This window comes from Coregonus lavaretus (assembly GCF_964263955.1).
Source record: "Coregonus lavaretus genome assembly, chromosome: 31".
Classification (NCBI taxonomy): Eukaryota; Metazoa; Chordata; class Actinopteri; order Salmoniformes; family Salmonidae; genus Coregonus; species Coregonus lavaretus.
This window is the reverse complement of record NC_140018.1, coordinates 3,364,140-3,376,895: the sequence shown is the minus strand read 5'-3', so window position 1 is coordinate 3,376,895 and position 12,756 is coordinate 3,364,140.

Sequence of the window (12,756 nt, the reverse complement as noted above, 5' to 3'; positions counted from 1 at the left end):
GTCATATGGTCTAGATAGATACTGGGTCATATGGTCTAGATAGACACTGGGTCATATGGTCTAGATAGACACTGGGTCATATGGTCTAGATAGACACTGGGTCATATGGTCTAGATAGACACTGGGTCATATGGTCTAGATAGATCTAGATAGACACTGGGTCATATGGTCTAGATAGACACTGGGTCATATGGTCTAGATAGACACTGGGTCATATGGTCTAGATAGACACTGGGTCATATGGTCTAGATAGATCTAGATAGACACTGGGTCATATGGTCTAGATAGACACTGGGTCATATGGTCTAGATAGACACTGGGTCATATGGTCTAGATAGACACTGTGTCATATGGTCTAGATAGATACTGTGTCATATGGTCTAGATAGACACTGGGTCATATGGTCTAGATAGACACTGGGTCATATGGTCTAGATAGACACTGGGTCATATGGTCTAGATAGACACTGGGTCATATGGTCTAGATAGACACTGGGTCATATGGTCTAGATAGACACTGTGTCATATGGTCTAGATAGACACTGTGTCATATGGTCTAGATAGACACTGTGTCATATGGTCTAGATAGACACTGTGTCATATGGTCTAGATAGACACTGGGTCATATGGTCTAGATAGATACTGTGTCATATGGTCTAGATAGACACTGTGTCATATGGTCTAGATAGACACTGGGTCATATGGTCTAGATAGACACTGTGTCATATGGTCTAGATAGATCTAGATAGACACTGGGTCATATGGTCTAGATAGATACTGGGTCATATGGTCTAGATAGACACTGGGTCATATGGTCTAGATAGATACTGGGTCATATGGTCTAGATAGACACTGTGTCATATGGTCTAGATAGATCTAGATAGACACTGGGTCATATGGTCTAGATAGATACTGGGTCATATGGTCTAGATAGACACTGGGTCATATGATCTAGATAGACACTGGGTCATATGGTCTAGATAGACACTGGGTCATATGGTCTAGATAGACACTGTGTCATATGGTCTAGATAGACACTGTGTCATATGGTCTAGATAGACACTGGGTCATATGGTCTAGATAGACACTGGGTCATATGGTCTAGATAGACACTGTGTCATATGGTCTAGATAGACACTGGGTCATATGGTCTAGATAGACACTGTGTCATATGGTCTAGATAGATCTAGATAGACACTGGGTCATATGGTCTAGATAGATACTGGGTCATATGGTCTAGATAGACACTGGGTCATATGGTCTAGATAGATACTGGGTCATATGGTCTAGATAGACACTGTGTCATATGGTCTTCCGTCTCGCTTCCGCATTGTCTCCGTGCTGCTCTGCTGTTTGTTGCTACTTGGCTACCTGCCAAACTATTCACGTTTTACTTTTAATAAACGTTTAATCAATCTCTGTGTTCAACAAATTTACCAACTTTTTAGTTTTGTCCTCACTCATCTTTTTTCGTTAAACTTTTTCACCCCGGACGTTTATCCCGAGACAGAAGAGTCATTTTCCTGTGCGTTTTAGCTGCCAACTTTACGTTATTTTCCGTTTTTCCATCGCAACTTTTTTTCCCTTATTCAACTTTTTCACTCCGGACGCTTTATCTGGACATGGCTCATCAACATCTTCAACAGCCGAAGCTAAGTAGTAACATTAACATGATGTCTTTTAATTGCAGTCGCTGTACTCATAATATACAGGAGAATTCTCGCCTTACGGCGAGAATAGCTGTGCTACAAGCCCAGCTTCAGACGCAATCGTTAGGCAAGAGTATTATCAGTGTAGGAAAGGAAGAAACAGCGTCTGTGCCACCAGTAAGTACAGACAGTAACGTTAGTATAACTCCCCCCGCACAGTCCCTGCAGCCGGACAACTTTCTCATGGCTTCTGGAGGGAAATACTGTTGGAATGCTCAACCGGTGTCGCTCATTCAGCCGACAGAAACCTTCAACCGGTTTTCCCCATTATGTAGCGAGTCGGAGTCTGAGTCTGAGTCTTCTCTAGTCTCTACTCCTCCCGTTACGGGGTCTGAGACGCCGAAGGCTCCCACCATTAGCTCTGACAAATTGAAAACCCTAGTCATTGGCGACTCCATTACCCGCAGTATTAGACTTAAAACGAATCACCCAGCGATCATACACTGTTTACCAGGGGGCAGGGCTACCGACGTTAAGGCTAATCTAAAGATGGTGCTGGCTAAAGCTAAAACTGGCGAGTGTAGAGAGTATAGAGATATTGTTATCCACGTCGGCACCAACGATGTTAGGATGAAACAGTCAGAGGTCACCAAGTGCAACATAGCTTCAGCGTGTAAATCAGCTAGAAAGATGTGTCGGCATCGAGTAATTGTCTCTGGCCCCCTCCCAGTTAGGGGAAGTGACGAGCTCTACAGCAGAGTCTCAGCACTTAATCGCTGGTTGAAAACTGTTTTCTGCCCCTCCCAAAAGATAACATTTGTGGATAATTGGCCCTCTTTCTGGGACTCACCCACAAACAGGATCAAGCCTGACCTGCTGAGGAGTGACGGACTCCATCCTAGCTGGAGGGGTGCTCTCCTCTTATCTACCAACATAGATAGGGCTCTAACTCCTTTAGCCCCACAGTGAAATAGGGTGCAGGCCAGGCAGCAGGCTGTTAGCCAACCTGCCAGCTTAGTGGAGTCTGCCAATAGTATAGTCAGTGTAGTCAGCTCAGCCATACCCATTGAGACTGTGTCTGTGCCTCGACCTAGGTTGGGCAAAACTAAACATGGTGGTGTCCACCCTAGCAATCTTATTAGGATAAAGACCTCCTCCATTCCTGCCATTATTGAAAGAGATCGTGATACCTCACATCTCAAAATAGGGTTACTTAATGTTAGATCCCTCACTTCAAAGGCAGTCATAGTCAATGAACTAATCACTGATCATAATCTTGATGTGATTGGCCTGACTGAAACATGGCTTAAGCCTGATGAATTTGCTGTGTTAAATGAGGCCTCACCTCCTGGTTACACTAGTGACCATATTCCCCGTGCATCCCGCAAAGGCGGAGGTGTTGCTAACATTTACGATAGCAAATTTCAATTTACAAAAAAAAAAAAAAAAAAAAAAAAAAAAAAAAAATAAAAAAAAAAAAAAAAAAAAAAAAAAAAAAATAAATGACGTTTTCATCTTTCGAGCTTCTAGTCATGAAATCTATGCAGCCTACTCAATCACTTTTTATAGCTACTGTTTACAGGCCTCCTGGGCCATATACAGCGTTCCTCTCTGAGTTTCCTGAATTCCTATCAGACCTTGTAGTCATAGCAGATCATATTCTAATTTTTGGTGATTTTAATATTCACATGGAGAAGTCCACAGACCCACTCCAAAAGTCCTTCGGAGCCATTATCGACTCAGTGGGTTTTGTCCAACATGTCTCTGGACCTACTCACTGCCACAGTCATACTCTGGACCTAGTTTTGTCCCATGGAATAAATGTTGTAGATCTTAATGTTTTTCCACAAAATCCTGGACTATCGGACCACCATTTTATTACGTTTGCAATCGCAACAAATAATCTGCTCAGACCCCAACCAAGGAGCATCAAAAGTCGTGCTATAAATTCTCAGACAACACAAAAATTCATTGATGCCCTTCCAGACCCCTTCTGCCTACCCAAGGACGTCAGAGGACAAAAATCAGTTAACCACTTAACTGAGGAACTAAATTTAACCTTGCACAATACCCTAGATGCAGTTGCACCCCTAAAAACGAAAAACATTTGTCATAAGAAACTAGCTCCCTGGTATACAGAAAATACCCGAGCTTTGAAGCAAGCTTCCAGGAAATTGGAACGGAAATGGCGCCACACCAAACTGGAAGTCTTCCGACTAGCTTGGAAAGACAGTACCGTGCAGTACCGAAGAGCCCTCACTGCTGCTCGATCATCCTACTTTTCCAAATTAATCGAGGAAAATAAGAACAATCCAAAATTTCTTTTTGATACTGTTGCAAAGCTAACTAAAAAGCAGCATTCCCCAAGAGAGGATGGTTTTCACTTCAGCAGTGATAAATTCATGAACTTCTTTGAGGAAAAGATCATGACCATTAGAAAGCAAATTACGGACTCCTCTTTGAATCTGCGTATTCCTCCAGGGCTTAGCTGTCCTGGATCTGCACAGCTCTGCGAGGGCCTGGGATCGGGAGAGACACTTAAGTGTTTTAGTACTATATCTCTTGACACAATGATGAAAATAATCATGGCCTCTAAACCTTCAAGCTGCATACTGGATCCTATTCCTACTAAACTGCTGAAGGAGCTGCTTCCTGTGCTTGGCCCTCCTATGTTGAACATAATAAACAGCTCTCTATCCACCGGATGTGTACCAAACTCACTAAAAGTGGCAGTGATAAAGCCTCTCTTGAAAAAGCCAAACCTTGACCCGGAAAATATAAAAAACTATCGGCCAATATCGAATCTTCCATTCCTCTCAAAAATTTTAGAAAAAGCTGTTGCGCAGCAACTCACTGCCTTTCTGAAGACAAACAATGTATACGAAATGCTTCAGTCTGGTTTTAGACCCCATCATAGCACTGAGACTGCACTTGTGAAGGTGGTAAATGACCTTTTAATGGCGTCAGACCGAGGCTCTGCATCTGTCCTCGTGCTACTAGACCTTAGTGCTGCCTTTGACACCATCGATCACCACATTCTTTTGGAGAGACTGGAAACCCAAATTGGTCTACACGGACAAGTTCTGGCCTGGTTTAGATCCTACCTGTCGGAAAGATATCAGTTTGTCTCTGTGAATGGTCTGTCCTCCGACAAATCAACTGTACATTTCGGTGTTCCTCAAGGTTCCGTTTTAGGACCACTATTGTTTTCACTATATATTTTACCTCTTGGGGATGTTATTCGAAAACATAATGTTAACTTTCACTGCTATGCGGATGACACACAGCTGTACATTTCAATGAAGCATGGTGAAGCCCCAAAATTGCCCTCGCTAGAAGCCTGTGTTTCAGACATAAGGAAGTGGATGGCTGAAAACTTTTTACTTTTAAACTCGGACAAAACAGAGATGCTTGTTCTAGGTCCCAAGAAACAAAGAGATCTTCTGTTAAATCTGACAATTCATCTTGATGGTTGTAAAGTCGTCTCAAATAAAACTGTGAAGGACCTAGGCGTTACTCTTGACCCTGATCTCTCTTTTGACGAACATATCAAGACTGTTTCAAGGACAGCTTTTTTCCATCTACGTAACATTGCAAAAATCAGAAATTTTCTGTCCAAAAATGATGCAGAAAAATTAATCCATGCATTTGTTACTTCTAGATTAGACTACTGCAATGCTCTATTTTCCGGCTACCCGGATAAAGCACTAAATAAACTTCAGTTAGTGCTAAATACGGCTGCTAGAATCCTGACTAGAACCAAGAAATTTGATCATATTACTCCAGTGCTAGCTTCCCTACACTGGCTTCCTGTTAAGGCAAGGGCTGATTTCAAGGTTTTACTGTTAACCTATAAAGCGTTACATGGGCTTGCTCCTACCTATCTTTCCGAGTTGGTCCTGCCGTACATACCAATACGTACGCTACGGTCACAAGACGCAGGCCTCCTAATTGTCCCTAGAATTTCTAAGCAAACAGCGGGAGGCAGGGCTTTCTCCTATAGATCTCCATTTTTATGGAACAGTCTGCCTACCCATGTGAGAGACGCAGACTCGGTCTCAACCTTTAAGTCTTTACTGAAGACTTATCTCTTCAGTAGGTCATATGATTGAGTGTAGTCTGGCCCAGGAGTGTGAAGGTGAACGGAAAGGCTGGAGCAACGAACAGCCCTTGCTGTCTCTGCCAGGCCGGTTCCCCTCTCCACTGGGGTTCTCTGCCTCTAACCCTGTTGCAGGGGCTGAGTCACTGGCCTGCTGGTGCTCTTTCATGCCGTCCCTGGGAGGGGTACGTCAATTGAGTGGGTTGAGTTACTGACGTGATCTTCCTGTCTGGGTTGGCGACCCCCCCCCCCCCTTGGTTTGTGCTGTGGTGGAGACCTCTGTGGGCTATACTCGGCCTTGTCTCAGGATTGTAAGTTGGTGGTTGGGGATATCCCTCTAGTGGTGCGGGGGCTGTGCTTTGGCGGAGTGGGTGGGGTTATATCCTTCCTGTTTGGCCCTGTCCGGGGGTTTCTTCGGATGGGGCCACAGTGTCTCCGGACCGCTCCTGTCTCAGCCTCCAGTATTTATGCTGCAGTAGTTTATGTGTCGGGGGGCTGGGGTTAGTTGGTTATACCTGGAGTACTTCTCCTGTCTTATCCAGTGTCCTGTGTGAATTTAAGTATGCTCTCTCTAATTCTCTCGTTCTCTCTTTCTCTCTGAGAACCTGAGCCCTAGGACCATACGTCAGGACTACCGGGCATGATGACACCCTGCTGCCCCCAGTCCGCCTGGCCTTGCTGCTATTCCAGTTTCAACTGTTCTGCCTGCGGCTACGAAACCCCTACCTGTCCCAGACCTGCTGTTTTCAACTCTAAATGATCGGCTATGAAAAGCCAACTGAGAGACCTGAGCCCTAGGACCATACGTCGGGACTACCGGCCGTGGTGACTCCTTGCTATCCCCAGTCCGCCTGGCCTTGCTGCTATTCCAGTTTAAACTGTTCTGCCTGCGGTTATGGAACCCCTACCTGTCCCAGACCTGCTGTTTTAAACTCTAATGATCGGCTATGAAAAGCCAACTGAGATTTATTCCTGATTATTATTTGACCATGCTTGTCACTTATGAACATTTTTGAACATCTTGGCATGGTTCTGTTATAATCTCCACCCGGCACAGCCAGAAGAGGACTGGCCACCCCTCATAGCCTGGTTCCTCTCTAGGTTTCTTCCTAGGTTTTGCCTTTCTAGGGAGTTTTTCCTAGCCACCGTGCTTCTACACCTGCATTACTAGCTGTTTGGGGTTTTAGGCTGGGTTTCTGTACAGCACTTCGAGATATTAGCTGATGTAAGAAGGGCTATATAAAATAAAATTGATTGATTGATTGATCATATGGTCTAGATAGATACTGGGTCATATGGTCTAGATAGACACTGTGTCATATGGTCTAGATAGACACTGGGTCATATGGTCTAGATAGACACTGGGTCATATGGTCTAGATAGATCTAGATAGACACTGGGTCATATGGTCTAGATAGACACTGTGTCATATGGTCTAGATAGATCTAGATAGACACTGGGTCATATGGTCTAGATAGACACTGTGTCATATGGTCTAGATAGATCTAGATAGACACTGGGTCATATGGTCTAGATAGACACTGTGTCATATGGTCTAGATAGATACTGTGTCATATGGTCTAGATAGACACTGTGTCATATGGTCTAGATAGACACTGGGTCATATGGTCTAGATAGATACTGGGTCATATGGTCTAGATAGATACTGGGTCATATGGTCTAGATAGACACTGTGTCATATGGTCTAGATAGATACTGTGTCATGGTCTAGATAGACACTGGGTCATATGGTCTAGATAGACACTGTGTCATATGGTCTAGATAGACAGTGTGTCATATGGTCTAGATAGATACTGTGTCATGGTCTAGATAGACACTGGGTCATATGGTCTAGATAGACACTGTGTCATATGGTCTAGATAGACACTGGGTCATATGGTCTAGATAGACACTGGGTCATATGGTCTAGATAGACACTGTGTCATATGGTCTAGATAGACACTGGGTCATATGGTCTAGATAGACACTGGGTCATATGGTCTAGATAGACACTGTGTCATATGGTCTAGATAGACACTGGGTCATATGGTCTAGATAGATACTGTGTCATATGGTCTAGATAGACACTGGGTCATATGGTCTAGATAGACACTGTGTCATATGGTCTAGATAGACACTGTGTCATATGGTCTAGATAGACACTGGGTCATATGGTCTATATAGACACTGGGTCATATGGTCTAGATAGATACTGTGTCATATGGTCTAGATAGATACTGTGTCATATGGTCTAGATAGACACTGGGTCATATGGTCTAGATAGACACTGGGTCATATGGTCTAGATAGGTCTAGATAGACACTGTGTCATATGGTCTATATAGACACTCGGTCATATGGTCTATATAGACACTGGGTCATATGGTCTAGATAGATACTGTGTCATATGGTCTAGATATACACTGGGTCATATGGTCTAGATAGACACTGTGTCATATGGTCTAGATAGACACTGTGTCATATGGTCTAGATAGACACTGGGTCATATGGTCTATATAGACACTGGGTCATATGGTCTAGATAGATACTGTGTCATATGGTCTAGATAGATACTGTGTCATATGGTCTAGATAGGTCTAGATAGACACTGGGTCATATGGTCTAGATAGATACTGGGTCATATGGTCTAGATAGATACTGGGTCATATGGTCTAGATAGACACTGGGTCATATGGTCTAGATAGACACTGGGTCATATGGTCTAGATAGACACTGGGTCATATGGTCTAGATAGACACTGTGTCATATGGTCTAGATAGACACTGGGTCATATGGTCTAGATAGATACTGGGTCATATGGTCTAGATAGACACTGTGTCATATGGTCTAGATAGACACTGGGTCATATGGTCTAGATAGATACTGTGTCATATGGTCTAGATAGACACTGGGTCATATGGTCTAGATAGATACTGGGTCATATGGTCTAGATAGACACTGGGTCATATGGTCTAGATAGACACTGAGTCATATGGTCTAGATAGACACTGTGTCATATGGTCTAGATAGATCTAGATAGACACTGGGTCATATGGTCTAGATAGATACTGGGTCATATGGTCTAGATAGACACTGGGTCATATGGTCTAGATAGACACTGGGTCATATGGTCTAGATAGACACTGGGTCATATGGTCTAGATAGACACTGGGTCATATGGTCTAGATAGACACTGGGTCATATGGTCTAGATAGACACTGGGTCATATGGTCTAGATAGACACTGGGTCATATGGTCTATATAGACACTGGGTCATATGGTCTAGATAGATACTGGGTCATATGGTCTAGATAGACACTGGGTCATATGGTCTAGATAGATCTAGATAGATACTGTGTCATATGATCTAGATCAGTGGAGGCTGCTGAGGGGAGGACTGCTTATAATAATTGCTGGAATGGAGTCAATGGTGTGGTATCAACCAGATGTTAACCACGTCTTTGACGTGTTTGATACCACTCCATTGACTCCATTCCAACCATTATTATGAGCCGTCCTCCCCTCAGCAGCCTCCACTGATCTAGATATATAGCTACTGGTGGGTCAGTCAGTGCAGCACTTTGTGATTTCATTATGCAATATATTTTCTGTCAGGAAAATGTTTATTGTCCAAACTGTCCTCAAGGTGTGGTGGTTTGCATACGTTCAGTACTGAGCTTATCTCCCCCCAGGGGATCCAGAAATAAAACCTGCGTCCCAAATGACACCCTATTCCCTATTTTAGTGCACTACTTTTGAGCTACTATTCCCATAGGGCTCTGGTCAAAAGTAGTGCGCTAAATAGGAAATTGGGTGCTATTTAGGATGCATTCGGTTTCATAAGACTGAGCACCTCTGACTCTGCTCTGCAGGCAAAACCCACTTGTCTGTTTCGTTGACATAACATCAGCACTGTTAGGTTCCCTATGGCTGTTAGCTTGAGAGATATTAGCCTACTGATGAGGACTTGAAGAGGGTTAGAGGGGTTTGATCCCTCAATTAACATAGGCTCAATGAGAGTATGATTAGCTAGTTTGCTGATAGAACTTGTTTTACTTAGGTGTGTGATTTATTTTCGTAGTCGTTGAATCCAGCATTTGTCATGGGGATTGACGCCAAGGACAAAATTAAATTGTGCTCAGGATGGCCGCCGATACCATCCATTTCTAAATGAATAAATAGACAGTTGGGACAAAGCTAATGCTTGAATCATAACAGTTCTCTTTTTTTTGTGTCCCAAATGGCACCGTATTGAGTATACCAAACATTAGGACCGCCATCCTAATATTGAGTTCTCCTCCCCTTCATCTACACTGATTTTAAAGTGGATTTAAAACAAGTGACATCAATAAGGGATCATAGCTTTCACCTACATTCACCTGGTCAATCTGTCATGGAAAGAGCAGGTGTTCCTAATGTTTTGTACGCTCAGTGTAGTGCGCTACTACTATCTAGTGTACTACTAAAGTTGTGCACTAAAACTGAATAGGATGTCATTTGGGAAGCACCATTTGGCTGTGTAAGCCTACCGTCACAGTAGGGTGTCTGATATAGCGCCTGATGAGAAGCTCAGTGCCATTTTAACAATGTTTTCAGTTGGGCGTGCTTGAGAATGTCCCACGCCGCTCTTCTGTATCTCAGCCTCAACACTGCTTTTTAAATAGTCTCTCCATTCTCTCTCTCTTCCTTATAACTATCCGTTCTGTTTCCGTGCGTTTAAGCCATTGAGGCGGTTAGTCAGGTTTGTCTCTTCATTAAAAACGCTCCTTATCTGAGCTCCATCTCTGCTTCATAGGAAATATTTATTTACAGGGTAACTTTCACTTTGAAAGATAGCTGTTGTTCAAGGGAACTTCACCAACAGAATTCGTATGAACCATAACATCCCCTGTAGCACATCAGAGCAGGAATAGGCCCGATACCATAACGCCACTTAGCTCATAGGTCAAAGTTCAACAAACCTCATTAACTTTCTCAACAGGGGCTTTCCCTCCCCAGGCAGCTCCACCATTTCCTCTTGTTTCCTTCTGTCCTGTGGACCATTTGTAGCCCTCCAGGCCTGTGAACCCAGACCCCCCCCTACTTCCCCCTGTGTCAACCCCCCCCCACACTCCAGCCCTGTGAACCCTGTCCTGTCCTTTCTCCCCTGTGCTCCAGCCCTGCTCCAGGGGTGTTATAACAAGCAGAAGAGTGTGAGTTGATACTTGACAGTGCACGTCTAATCTGCCCCCTGCTTTGGGAAAGCCCCTCTCCTCTGCCCTCCCAGCCCCTCTACCATCCCCAGCCCTAACCCCCTGCTGGTTCTGATTTAAGACCAAGGGGGTGTCTGTAGTTCAGATGGCCTGAGGTGTTGGTCGGTCACTCCCAGGTTTCACACCTCCTCCTCTTCTCGTTCCCCGTGAGGCTCTATTATCCTGTCAGAGAGACCTCATCTTCATCACTCAACACGCTGCTCCTTCAACTCACACCCTCCTGCTCATTTTGATGGCCCCCCCCAAAAAAAAGATTGGTTCAAATTACGCAATGACTCTTGGATAATAGTGGAGCATGGGGCTACTGACGCTTTAACCTATGAAGAAATATCATGGTGTAATCGTCCATGTTGTTGTTTACTTGTGTTACTGTTCAGATTGATAGTGATGTGTAAACTCTGCTGTGACATCTTTCTGAGTGCTAAGCTATATATAGGTTCCCGAGTGACGCAGCGGTCTAAGGCACTGCGTGTCAGTGCTCGAGGCGTCACTACAGACCCCCCTGGTTCGATTCCAGGCTGTATCACAACCGGCCGTGATTGGGAGTCCCATAGGGCGGCGCACAATTGGCCCAGCGTCGTCCGGGTTTGGCCGGTGTAGGCCGTCATTGTAAATAAGAATATGTTCTTAACTGACTTGCCTAGTTAAATTAAAAAATATACTGTGTCAGTCCCCAGCTGACAGACCACACATAGGCCTGAGGGGTTTGGGATTGTTTTTCCAAAGGAGTTCATGTCTCTGTTTTCTATGGAGTCCCACCTACCCCTGATTGACGGGTTAGCAGATAGTAGGCGGTTGGTGGCCTAGACTGAGAGTTGGAGTGGGATTCAGGAGGCTTAGTACAAACACCTCTCCCCCCCCAACACACACACACAAACACACACCCCTCATCACACCCTAAGGGCAATCCCTCTCTGTGTGACATTTGCAGGCTGTGAGCTAAGCAGAGCAACAGAGTAGCAACTCGATGGTAACAGGGTATGAACAGGGTATGAACTCTCCTATCCACTACGAGGAGCAGGAAAATGTCACAATCAGACACAACCGTTTTCACAGTCAAGAGTAGACACTGCAGGGGTGAAAGTTGATTTCTATTATGGTAGATGACGAAACAATGTTTTGGAAAGAGTTAGTTAAAAAAAGGGAACGAAGCCGTAGGTTGTGATGCTTATAGGGTAACGCCATATCAGGGCCACTTCCTGAGGAGCAGGAAGAGATCACACACAAACCGTTTTGTTTACCTTTTAGTAATTTAGCAGACGCTCTTATCCAGAGCGACTTACAGTTTGTGAGTGCATACATTTTCATACTGGCCCCCCGTGGGAATCGAACCCACAACCCTGGCGTTGCAAACGCTGTGCTCTACCAACTGAGCTACACGGAACAGAGAGAACGCTGCTGCTGTTGATGCGCTGCAGGTTTGAAAATGAAATGTTGTGTTCTATTATGGTAGATTATGATGTAATGTTGTGTTCTATTATGGTAGATTATGATGTAATGTTGTGTTCTATTATGGTAGATTATGATGTAATGTTGTGTTCTATTATGGTAGATTATGATGTAATGTTGTGTTCTATTATGGTAGATTATGATGTAATGTTGTGCGTAGTAAGAGACTGATAGAAAAGTGTTCTCCCCCCCCCCCCATCTCTCTCTCTCTCCTCTCAATTCAATTAATTCAAAGGGCTTTATTGGCTTGGGAAACAAATGTTTACATTGCTCCTGTCTCTTCTCTCTAGCTCTCTTCCTCTCTCTCTC